The sequence below is a fragment of the Panulirus ornatus genome, chromosome 21 (assembly GCF_036320965.1).
Source record: "Panulirus ornatus isolate Po-2019 chromosome 21, ASM3632096v1, whole genome shotgun sequence".
Lineage (NCBI taxonomy): Eukaryota > Metazoa > Arthropoda > Malacostraca > Decapoda > Palinuridae > Panulirus > Panulirus ornatus.
The window spans coordinates 10,653,882-10,666,892 of NC_092244.1; the positions used below are offsets into that span (position 1 = coordinate 10,653,882).

Consider the following 13,011-nt stretch of genomic DNA (forward strand, 5'->3'; position numbering starts at 1 on the left):
TCTTTTTTCACTAGTGTAGATTACCTTCCATAATTTACTCAGTTAAATATTCATACACAGTGGTCTTGGCTCTGGTTGAGGCTTCGCCTTCAGAAATTGTCGTCCGTCTCAAAAACTTAAGCAAAGGTGATTCTCCTCGAATAGATGCGGCTCATTAAGATTAAGTTCTCCTGTGTTAAGCTCGGTTAGATGTGACACTTGTATTGAGCTGGGTTAGGTGTGCCTCATGTGTTGAGCTTTGACAGATGTATGTGTCTCCTGTGTTTAACTGGGTTAGATATAACACCTGTGTTGAGCTGTGTTCGATCTGCCTCCAGTGCTCAGCTCGCTTGGAGGAACTTGTTGTATTTTGCTCCTCCTGTGTTAAGTTCGGGGCTAAATATATCGTCCAGATTCCAGGTGGCTGGAAATAGATCTTGGAATGCCTTTCTTGGTCGTTGACTGGAGGGGAAGGGGACGGGTTTGTTGGAGGAGAAGAAGCTGGGGAGGGGAGTCTTGAAGGAAGGGCATTTAGGAGGGTGGGTAGGCGGGGGAACGAGCGAAGACCAACCGGACGTAGGTTTGCAGGAGTTGAGGAGTTTACTTCACGCAAGGTCCCCTGGCGAAAAAAAAAGGACGTGTAAAAATATTGAAAAGGTCCTCCGCCAATTAGTTCTCCTGTTTGACAAGTCCCCCGTCACTAAAGTCCTCTCAAACACGTCCCCTGTCAAGCGGGTCCTCCGTCAGTTGATTATGTTTAACAGGTCCTCTGTCACGCATGTCCCCCGTCAAACGAGTCCCCTTTTCATATGAGTCTCCAATCAGACAAGTCCCCTCTCTTACAAGTTTCCTGTCAAACAAGTCCCCTGTCACATATGTCCTCCGTGAAGTAAGTCCCCTTCCTTACAGGTCCCCCTTCTCTGTCAGACACGTTCTCTGTTGTATTTTTCGAGACGTCATATTACTTCAGTAAATAAACATCGCCTCAAGTGAGTGAGAGATTCATTACGTCCAGGAGAGGCGTCTGGCCTTAAGCTACAGTAGTTTGCTGGGTATTGGCCCTTGGAGACCATCTGTGGAAGGGAGGGATTAGCTGTGCGTCGAGGACATGGCGAGACCTAGGGAGGGATTAGCTGTGTGTCGAGGACATGGCGAGACCTGGGCTGCACGGGAGTGACAGAGCGTTGCGCGAGTGTGGTTCAAAAGTGTGTGGCGGCGAGTGCCTGGCTTGTGTAAACGAAGCTCCATTACAATTGTTTACCCTCACAGCAGCCTTATACATATTTGTCATTAATGTTTACTCTGTAAACAGGTAGTCTGCTTTAGGGATCTACATAAATTCTCCGGGAGGAGGTGGGTTGGTCGGGGGGGAATGTGGGAGGGTGACTGCTTGCTCTCTCTCAAAAGCACAAGAGTCCATTACAGGTGTTTTATGTGTTCGGACGGTTGAGCCCAGGTGTTTGGACACCTGACGTTAGATGAGGAGAGACATTTTGATGACGATGGCAAGTCGTAGTGCACACACACACTCTCTCTCTCTCTCTCTCTCTCTCTCTCTCTCTCTCTCTCTCTCTCTCTCTCTCTCTCTCTGAGAGAGAAAGCCCTAACACTTTACAGCCTGAGGAATGCCTAGTGTCACTGCCCTAGCAGTGCTTTCGAGCCCTGTAAGGTGCCGTCGATGTCTGGGCATTGCCTCTAGTGCCTGAGCAGTGCCTGAACAGTGACTCCAGTGCCTGAACAGTTCCTGGGCAGTGACTCCAGTGTCTGAACAGTGCCTCCAGTGCACTAACAGTGCCTCCAGTGCCTGAAGCAGTGCCTCCAGTGCCTGAACAGTGCCTTCAGCTTCCGAACAGCGCCTTCACTGGCTGGACAGTAACTCCCAGACACGCACTGCATGACCCGGCTCTCCCGTCATGCAGTCGGGGATCCAATATTCGCGGGACGGCGCCTAAGGCCTCGCGGGAAATCATGCCCATTCCCTTTGGCAGTTGTTTCCTGTGTGGGGCAGTGGCGCCTCGCTCTCGTAGGTGTGGGTGGCCTCCGGACGCCTCTGGTGAGACGTAGAGGGAGGGAGAGGAGGTGAATGAGGAAGAGGAGGAGAGTGAGGAAGAGAAGGGTGAGGAAGAGGAAAAGGGTGAGGAAGGGGAAGGAGGGAGAGTTGATGGAAAGGAGAGAAGAATGATTGAAGGGGACGGAAATATTTATAAATATTACGACACATATTCGGTGCCTCTGACTCACCGTCGAAGTCTTTTTACGACCCATGGGTGCGGTAGAGGGTAGAGAAGAGGAGGAGGAGGAGGAAGAGAAGAAGGTGGTAATGAAGGAGGAGGTGGTAGGAGGGTTAATGGAGAGTAGGAGGAAGATTAGGAGGATCAGGAGACCCCGAGACAGATCCTCGATGCCTGAGGGATATGAAGAACTGCAGTCTGTCTCACTCAACATTGGTCGAACCCGTAAGATGTGTGTGTGTGTGTGTCTGTGTCTGTGTGTCTGGCGTGGGTGTAGCCTGTCGGTCCTGCAGTGACGTAGTGCATATCTAATACCCAGAGTCAACTTATCAGACTCTCTCACGAGGCTCTCTTGTCTATGCACCTTTTGAGAACACACAAGAGTTCGCTGGCGAGCGACCGACTCTCTTCCATTTGGTCACTTCGAAGCTTCGAGGGTTTTGAACCCTTCCCTGTTCGGAGCCTCGTCTCGCAAGAAGCCTCGAAGCGTGGCTCGTTCCTCCCCCAGCCTTATAGAAAGGTCCAGTCGAAGGACGTATCACAAAACCTCATTAATAAACTGTCTCTTAAAACTTCCCATCACCATACACACCTCTCTTCTCTACTGGAGGAAAGTTTCTGATATAAGGCCTCGCTCCCCCGAGGTCATTAAGCAACATTGTTTCTGTCAAATTTCTTTCTTTTCTCTCTTTTTTTCTCTCGTTTCTTTTTATGCCAGGGGTTTATTACACGACACGGATCGAACACCACGAAGAGACTTTTATCATGAACAAAACCCCAAATTTGGAAGTGTATAAATATGGTCTCAGCTTTTCTTTCTCTCTCTCTCTCTCTCTCTCTCTCTCTCTCTCTCTCTCTCTCTCTCTCTCTCTCTCTCTCTCTCTCTCTCTATCTCTCTCTCTCTCCTGTGCAATGGATCCTCGCTTGTCATAGCCTCCGCTTTATCCTCCTGCGGATCATTTTGATGTTCACAACACACACACACACACACACACACACACACGTTCTCTTCATTAAAAAGTTTCCCTTTTTTTTTTTTGTCTTTCAAGCTTTTTCATCCATGATCAACTTCGTGGTATAAGAACTCAACCCTCTGCTCTGTCCTTCCCCTTGTGGTATGCCGACCCTTGACCTCTGACCCAATTTACAGGAGTTTTCAGGCCAGTGGCCACCCCCCCAACCGTCGGGCGAAATTGACCTATCGTATCACACGCTACAGAGTGGGAGTGTGGGGTGGGGAGAGAGAGAGAGAGAGAGAGAGAGAGAGAGAGAGAGAGACTACAGGCTGTTGCCATCTCTGGTGAACGACCCCATATCCAAACTCTCTCTATTTCCATTTGCCAACTGGACCCGCCCGGTCTATACACACCCACCCCATCTACCTGGGGACACTCTGGAACCCATGTCCAGATAAACAACAGCTCTGGTCCGGGATTCGAGCTGGGATATATATATATATATCCCACTCTCTCTCTCTTTCGCTGGCTCAAATGCCAGCAGCCTAAGGCTAGCCACATCTATCCCACTGATGGTTAGACTAGCCTCGGCCATCCCAGAGGTTAGCCACATCTATCCCACTGATGTTAGACTAGCCTCTGCCATCCCAGAGGGTAGCCATATCTATCCCACTGATGTTAGACTAGCCTCTGCCATCCCAGAGGTTAGCCACATCTATCCCAATGACGGTAGACTAGCTTCGGCCATCCCAGAGGTTAGCCACATCTATCCCACTGATGGTTAGACTAGCCTCGGCCATCCCAGAGGTTAGCCACATCTATCCCACTGACGGTAGACTAGCCTCGGCCATCCCAGAGACGATTTCCACCTCATGGGATGTTGAAGGGGGACGCCCTGATGTGGGATGTTTCCTCGGCCATTGGTGGGACGAGGGGGGTTGGGGGGGTAGGGGGGGCTGAAGAGCTCCCCAGCTGGGCCCATACCTAAGGATAGTCAGGCCCAGTCACACCTTCTGTCAGGAATTGAGTAGTCCATCGCTCTCTCTCTCTCTCTCTCTCTCTCTCTCTCTCTCTCTCTCTCTCTCTCTCTCTCTCTCTTCCAGCACCAAGTTTCCGTCACTAAATTTGGCACTGAAAAAAAAAAATGCATTTTTTTACCTTTTCAATATCGAGGACGCAATCGCCTCTTGCTTACCCTTCGAGGTTAAATATATCTTTTTGTGTGTGTGTGTGTGTGTGTGCGCGTGTGTGTGTGCGCGCGTGTGTGTGTGTGCGCGTGTGTGTGTGTGCGTGTGTGTGTGTGTGTGTGTGTGTGTGTGTGAGTGTGTCACACTGGGTCAAACCCTTGGTGGCATAAGACATGCAGGTTAGTTGACCTCCTAGTACACTACTGCCCACAGTTCAGTTGACATACTCACGAGCGCGTCAAAGTCTGCGGTGTTCGCCACCCGGAGTTCACTATCACTTCAACACGTTGACTCTCTCAAGTCTTTGCTGTGTCTTTGACGCGTCTGTCTTACGTACGTGATTTAACATCAAGAAATGTGGATTTAACATGTCAAAAATCATATAGCGTGACGCATTGTTTTGTTTATAGCGATTTTGTAATATACAAAACGTTCAAAGTCCATTTTCTTCATAATAGAGTTTGTATTTATCTCAATGCGTGATAACTACATTTCGTGGATTGGATTAACTAGTTATTCATTCCCTTCGTCATTTATCAACACTGATAACGAAGATTTGACGCTCGTTAATGAACGAAGTTTCAGATACTTCGGTGAGCGGGAAGTTTCATTCATCCTTAGCGTGACCAGTTGGATCATTCGGGCAATTACATTAATTAACCTCTGTTGAACAGCAAGTTTCTCTCTCGGTCAAATCATTGTTCGTAATGTTATCTCTCTCTCTCTCTCTCTCTCTCTCTCTCTCTCTCTCTCTCTCTCTCTCTCTCTCTCTCTCTCTCTCTCTCTCTCTCTCTCTCGTGAAACCGACCCGTTCAAAGTGCGTTTGAATTACGGTACGGATTCGTGCTCAAAGTAAGCTAACCTCTGCATGCTCCCACGTACCATATCTGCCAACATGTACAAACAATCACGAATATTTTCCTTTTTTTTTTCCACTCACTTTTTCTCTTTTTCTTTTCTTTGTTAATGTATGCAACGAATTCTTACTTGATCATTTCTAACTCTTGGTAACTGTTAAGTCTACGTACAGCACCTGGAGTTAAGTGTCTTTTGACGGAATATTAGACTCAGATATCTTTAAACGGAATATTGGACTTAAATATCTTTAAACGGAATATTGGACTTAAATATCTTTAAACGGGATATTGGATTTGAATATCTTCAAACGGAATATTGGACTTAGATATCTTTAAACGGAATTTTGGACTTAGATATCTTTAAACGGAATATTGGACTTATCTTTAAACGGACTTAAATATCTTTAAACGGAATATTGGACTTAAATATCTTTAAACGGGATATTGGACTTAAATATCTTTAAACGGCATATTGGACTTAAATATCTTTAGACGGAATATTAGCGACCTGCCGGATGCCATACAGTGGTCCTGTTGCTCGCCGAGATATCTAAATTTCTCCTCCGTCGAATTTAACTTTCAAATGAGTATCGCCTTGTCTGCACGCGCCTCCCCCCCTCACACGCAACTAGCCAGACTCAAGTGGAGGGAGGAGGTGGTTGGGGTGGGGGGGTGGGTTAAGGAAGGACGGAGGGCGGTTGCCTCCTGGAGGGAAGAAGACGACTTGATTAAAAGAAAACCAGACACTAATTAACTCCCTGCGAAAGAAAACGGCAAGTGCAAAAGTTTGAGAAGGTAACGGAATTAGTAATTTGAATTTTTTTTTTTTAACGTCGGCGGATGAGAGTGTGAATGGCTGAACCTGGCGAAGTATTCTGAAAACGTGTGAGACTTCAGGTGGCAAGTCTGATGCCACGCTGCACCTCCTCTGTTGTCCTATCATTTCCCGTTTTCTATCTTTATCTTTTTTTTTAGGAGATCTGGGAAACGATGTCATTATATATATATATATATATATATATATATATATATATATATATATATATATATATATATATATATATATATATATATATATATATATAAAGTTGTTCTCTGTATATGTTATGGTCTGTATCGTTTATTTTAGCTCATCTTCGTAATATATATATATATATATATATATATATATATATATATATATATATATATATATATATATATATATATATATATATATATATGGGGAGTTGGACTTGCCTACCCTCCTGTCCTGTATCCTATATACTAATTTCTCTTCACGATGCTCACCTCCCGTATATCGGCTTTTGCTACTGTCTCCCTTTTTATAGATATTCATTTATCACCATATTCGTAGTACAATCCACGTCGTTCGTTGATATAATGGGTAAATGATGTTTTGTATTCTCTCTACTTTACATATACCATTGATAAACATGATGCCTTAAATCACGGACCCGATTTGAGATTTTAAGTACGCGAGTTTAACCCCCTCTCTTTTTTTAAAGTACACGAGTGAAACCTTTAAATTCTCCTTTTTTAAGGTATTGACACAAGACGGCATCGAAACAGCCCCAACCCCAGTGACGTGAAAGGGAGAGTTAGTGGGGAGAGGAAAAGGGGGGGGAAAAAAAAAAATAGGGAGAAAATATTTGGTCACGGGTGTTGGAGTCGGCCCCCCAGCTAAGCTGTCAAGCTGAAAGGTGGGTGTTCATGGGGGGCCACCAGCAGGCGGTGAGGATATGAACTACAGGAGACCTGCCCGTTCGTTGGTCTCCTTCTGTTAAAGCACTGGGGGAAAAAAAAAAGAAACTATCCGTGTCTCTAATTCCACTGGCGATTAAGAAAGGGAAAAAAAAAGAAAGAAAAAAAGGGAATATAAGAGGCTTTGTGAGTTTCGTTATAGGTAAAGCAATGTAGATGTTATTTTGTTGTGGTTGATTACGTAATGGTGATGTTGAAGAAGTCTATGGAGATGTGTTCTGCTGAATGTGTCATGCTGTCGTGGATTGTTGCTTTGTGCTCACACAGTCGGGTTGTTTTGAAGCAGACGGTAGAATGAATGACTTTTTCCACCTCGCCATGCTGGAAAGGATAGATATAGATGGTTTTTATCGTATCGGAATTTGGGGACATGGCCGTCATATTTCATTTCGATCGGCTAGTGAAGGACAGGGATGGTGTGTTTCGTAATTTATTCGAAAGGGAAAAATTGAGAAAGAAACATGTGAATAAGATGCGTCTCTTCCTGCCTGGGAAGACATTTGAAATGAGAGAGAGAGAGAGAGAGAGAGAGAGAACGTTCCTTTCTCTTCCTTCCCTTCCCTCTCTGGTGTGGCATGACACCACCGAGATGAAGGAAAGATAAGAAAGAACAGAGACTCCCTCCCATCCCACAGGTACACCCAAACTTCGTACTACACCAACTTGTAAACCTGATCACCTTCTCCGCTCCTCATGTGACCTGATCTGACCCCCACTTTGGCCCCGCTTCCCTCAGCCTCACACCAGTCAGTGCTCAGTTAACCAGGTCACGGGTTGCTCCTCATTTCCATAGGTTAAAAAAAAAAACAGGTCAAGTGACGTACTGCTGAGCGAGACAAAAATACTAATGGCCATATTCCATAGGGTGCAAGATCATGGATTGAGCCGGGTAGGTCATGGGTCGAGCAAGCCAAGTCGTGGGTTAAGACAGTTATCCTCGTGGATTAAAGACTTAAGTCATGGGACTAAGCCAGCCAAGACAGTGGGTTAAGCCAAACGCCATGGGCTCGAACCAAGCCAGGTCATGGTGTAAGCTGGACGGGTCGGAGGATGGTCCCCAATGTCGAATCAGTTTTAGCCGATCGAATAACTTAAAAGTCCGTCTAGTCGTAGAGATAAGGCGCATCCCTCACACCCTGGTGTGTAAATCCACCTCACTCGCCAGCGAGACCGAACCGTTTACCAGTCTAATCATCAGGTCCAACAAGGGAAAAAGAAAGAGGTGTTAGGTCAATTGCTTCAATCCTAGCCGATGACCTGTTCCGCCCCACTCTGAATGTAAATGACCTGGTTCCGCCTTAGGGAAGAGAAATGTCCACTCGTTCCCCCCCTGGAGAATGACCACACCATCAGGGCCATCAGGATCCCAGGGTACAAAAGAGAAAAGGTCATTTTCTTCTGGCGAGCGATTCAGAGGGGAGCGTGTCGGATTGCTGGAGCCTGCGTACACGTCCCTTCATTTGTTGTGTGTCTGTCTGTCTGTCTGTCTGCTTGCCTGCCTGCCTGCCTGCCTGTGTGTGGTGTGTGTGTGTGTGTGTGTGTGTGTGTGTGTGTGTGTGTGTGTGTGTGTGTGTGTTACCATTCCTTTCCCTTCTCTTCGTTTTACGTGTTTGCCTCTGTACATTTACCACACTGATCTGTGAGATTCTGATGTCGGGTATTAACTCGAAAGGAGCCAGTGGTCTTCGCTGTTTTGAGTTCCTGTGTGAAGTGGTCTTTTAGGCTCTGCCTCGCCCGGCAGAGGTGCATCCTGTGTGGGCGAGGTTGTGTCTGTTGGACGTATATGTCTGTCCTCTGAAACTCCAACCCACCACATTGCTCTCCCTCCCTCTCTCTCTCTCTCTCTCTCTCTCTCTCTCTCTCTCTCTCTCTCTCTCTCTCTCTCTCTCTCTCTCTCTCTCTCTCTCTCCAGCTCTTTACTCAGAACCCCAGCAGCCTTCCCCCCTCCTTCCTCCCTCCCCTTCCCCGGCTTTCCTACCTTCTTGCCCTTCTTTAACAGAGTGTATGGGGGTAGGTGGGGTCGCTGTAAAGTGGACCCCCCACTTTTATCATTAACCTGATCTCCTCTCCGCTTGACGGAGTGACTGGAGAGAGAGAGAGAGAGAGAGAGAGAGAGAGAGAGAGAGAGAGAGAGAGAGAGAGAGAGAGAGAGAGTGAGAGTGTGTGTCTCTGCCTCCCTCCTCCATCATACGTTCAGACCTGCCACTCTGCATGAGTGGCTGAGCTTTATAAAGCTGCTGGAAACTCAGTCAGAACTGCTGGGACAAAGAGGTGGAAGAACGTGTATACATGAAGATTAAGAACAATAGTCATTGCTGTTACGATAATAGTCCAGACAGTTAGGAAAGCCGTTAGAACGATGGTTATAACTGTTAGAACGGGTGGAACGATAGTCAGGGTAGTTACATCAACTAGAACAGTTAATTGAATGGTTAGAACACCTACACACACACACAGCTACACACACACACACACACACACACACACATTTTCAGAAAGAAGAGTGTGACAACGAGAACTTTGGTGCGGAAGTACCATACCTTGTATTTGAGAAGGTAAAGAATTTAAAAAGAAAAGGACCATTCCCAACTGACACTGAAGGGCCACCCTTTTAAACTGTAAACGGTCGAGTTTTAGCCTTTAATTTGAAGCGGCCGGAGTTTGCTTTCCATTCTCTACCTCTGGTCTGGACGGGGTGGAGGGTGGAGCTTTGAAAGGTGTGTGTGGGAGGGGGGGGGGGCCAAAAACTCTGAAATTTTGTCACCTGAAATAGACTTGTTTTAATTACTTTGAAATGAGTAAGTTCCGCTCCTTTCCGACAGCCGTTGTTTTGTGGCTATGAAAATGCTGCTGTTGTTCTTGTCCTCCTGTTTCTGGTTATATATATATATATATATATATATATATATATATATATATATATATATATATATATATATATATATATATATATATATATATATTATATATATATATAAAACTGGCGATTCGTTCTGCCGTATTGAAGTTCAGGTTAACGTGAGTGACTGACCAGTTATACAGGGGACCTGGTTCCTTTCCCGGTGTGGTCAATTTGCCAGCTTGGGGAACTGTTGATTATTGCCGATGATGTAATTATTGCTGATGATTTTGTTAGCCCTGTGGTTCTTACTGCCGTAATGGGAGTTCGCTGTGTGAGCAGGAAACCCATAATCGCTGTACGACAAGCTTTCCAACAGGACAACTGGATGCTGAGCGATTGTTTCGTAATGCCCTGCCAGCCGTATGATGATTCACTCACTTCCATTAGTTTATTAATGCCCCTTCAGCCGTATGATGATTCACTCCCATTAGTTTATTAATGCCCCTTCAGCCGTATGATGATTCACTCACTCCCATTAGTTTATTAATGCCCCGCCAGCCGTATGATGATTCACTCACTCCCATTAGTTTATTAATGCCTCGCCAGCCGTATGATGATTCACTCACTCCCATTAGTTTATTAATGCCTCGCCAGCCGTATGATGATTCACTCACTCCCATTAGTTTATTAATGCCTCGCCAGCCGTATGATCACTGTACCATTATTATTATTATTATTATTATTATTATTATTATTATTATTATTAATCCATAGGGAGAAGGGGAAAAGAATACTCCTTACGTATCTCCTGCATATCGTCGAAGGCGATTTACAAAGGTGTGTAAGAGCGGATATTGGAAATTCTCTTCTCCTGTATCATCACTTAATAAACATGTGAACAGATGAAGGAACCAGGCAAGGATCTTTCCTCGAAGGTTCATTCGTCTGTTCCTGACGCTACCTTTGTAAAGAAGGAAAAGAGGAGCATTTCTGTGGTATTATCATTATCATCATTTCCACTTCCCATGAAGGCACAGACATAGAAAACTGCTTGGCTTCTCGGCGTGTCGAGATAACGAACCGGAATTCGAACCGGTAAGACTCGTATCACTCCTCTTTTTTTACCCCAGGGGGAAACCCTCCACGGCGCCGCCTGCGCAGTGTTCCGGCAATAAAAGAAATTAACGAGGAGAGAGCCTGAGGGTGCGCACGACAGCGGGCCGGGGCTCAGATTTATTTCCATTCATCAGGGAAGGGAAGCCTCTGCTACAGTGATAAACAGCTGCTCTTGGAGGATTCGCTTCCTGCCAGGGAGGGGGAGCCCCCGTGATATCTTGACCCTCCGGGAGAAACATGGGATTCAAGGTGCCAGTAATTCTATTCGGCCTTAGTACTAGGAGCGGCCATGTCTTGAAGTATTTCTAAAGTCTTTTTTTTCTTTCTTTCTTTTTTGACTGTCAATTGAAGTTTTAGACGACGGTGCGTTCGTCGTGAGGTCTGGGCGCGTGTGTTTTGAGAGCGATGGGTTTTTTTTTCCACACGTAAATGGATAGCGGGTCGATGTGACAGTCTCTTGTCGACATGGATAGATAGACGGAGAGAGAGAGAGAGAGAGAGAGAGAGAGAGAGAGAGAGAGAGAGAGAGAGAGAGATTCTCTTGGTTATGCCAGAGATATTGCATTTTAGTTTTTTTTTTTTGTACGTAAAGGACACACTTCCATCATTTATTGCATTCTTTATTTGTACTTGATATTGTAATTTTTTTTTACGAGTGTCGTAAACTCAATTGAGTTTTTCTTTTTACATTTATAGTATTTCTCGTCTATAGAAAATATCTCCATGTCTTCTGCTGCTGCTGGTGGTGGTGTATGGGCCTTATTTACGGTGCCCTTCGTATGTTGTTTTTACAGGCCATCCCCACGAACCCCCCCCCCCCTTTTTTTTCGTTATCTGGTCTGCAAAGTTACTTAACCACCCACCACCCCCCCCCCACCCCCCCATTTAACTGTCTCCCTTTATCTCCTGTTTATCTGTCGTGTCCCTATCACCGCTTCCCCGCCATTGACCTTGAGACAGATGTTGACAGATGTGGGTCCCCCCCCTCCCCGACACACACACACACACACACACACACACACACACACACACACACACACACAGACGTCGAGAACATATTTGTCACTCCTTATGTTCTGTCTCTCTCTCTCTCTCTCTCTCTCTCTCTCTCTCTCTCTCTCTCTCTCTCTCTCTCTCTCTCTCTCTCAGGCCACGTCGCACGCAACACCTGGCAACGCATAACTTTCATGACTCGTTCATTGTCACTATGTACTTCCCTGCAGTGGTGAGCGCTACGCGCGCCGGCTCTGCCTTTTGGGCGAGATCTCGTCGTTAAGTACTCGTACATACGTAAATAGGTAGTTACAGTCGTGCTTAACAAGAGAGTTCGTACATACGTAAATAGGTAGTTACAGTCGTGCTTAACAAGAGGGGTTCATTTCTTTTGTTTTGTTTTGTTTTTATCGCAGGTCATACATGAAACATTTTCTTTACCGTAAGACTTTATCTTATTATTCCTCGGAAAAACTTAAGTCATCGAGTAAAGAAAACTTAAGTCATCGAGTAAAGGCTTTAGATCACTAAGCTAAACCCACGGGTCGTTGAAAACGGGACATGGTTGATAGAACAGCTTGTGTTCCCTCGTTGCGGAGCTGTACTGAGGCGCTGAATTCGAAAGCTGGCTTCTTCTTCTCTCTCGTGGATCTCACCGTTCCTGGCTGCACTGCACGGCGGTACGCATCTTGCTGCACCAAGCTTGCTGGCCACCATGCTAGTCAGCCACATCCCTACCACAGGTCCAGTGGCATTCAGGGCCCAACCGTACTTTGGGCGAGGGAAAGGAAATTTATAGATCATGTCGGGGAATGTCCTCGGCTAACGAGACCATCTTAGGGGCACAGAGGTGGCCTTGTTTACCAATTAACTACGTTCCGTACGACTGAGGTCGTTTATATCTCGACGATGGGTCGTCCTGAAGTCATTATTGCCTGCCTGCCAGCCAGTCACCTTTGACCTTCAGTTCACCAGTTGGTTAGGGTGGTCAGTCAGCGCACTAGATACGATGGTAACACTTGGGCGCGGCCTGTTAAACCCGTGAGCCTGAAGATCCGATCGGCTGAGTGAGTCAGACCTGAATGA

General features: G+C 46.0%; 1 long non-coding RNA gene and 1 other non-coding gene across 6 annotated transcripts in view; both read left to right on the forward strand.

Moving 5' to 3' along the window:
* Positions 1-13,011, forward strand: part of LOC139756353 (uncharacterized) — a 115,003-nt gene that overhangs the window by 50,556 nt on the left and 51,436 nt on the right. The window lies entirely within an intron of this gene.
* LOC139756465 (U6atac minor spliceosomal RNA) lies at positions 2,135-2,235 on the forward strand. Its single transcript, XR_011714350.1, has one exon. It is a non-coding gene; the product is annotated as a U6atac minor spliceosomal RNA (small nuclear RNA).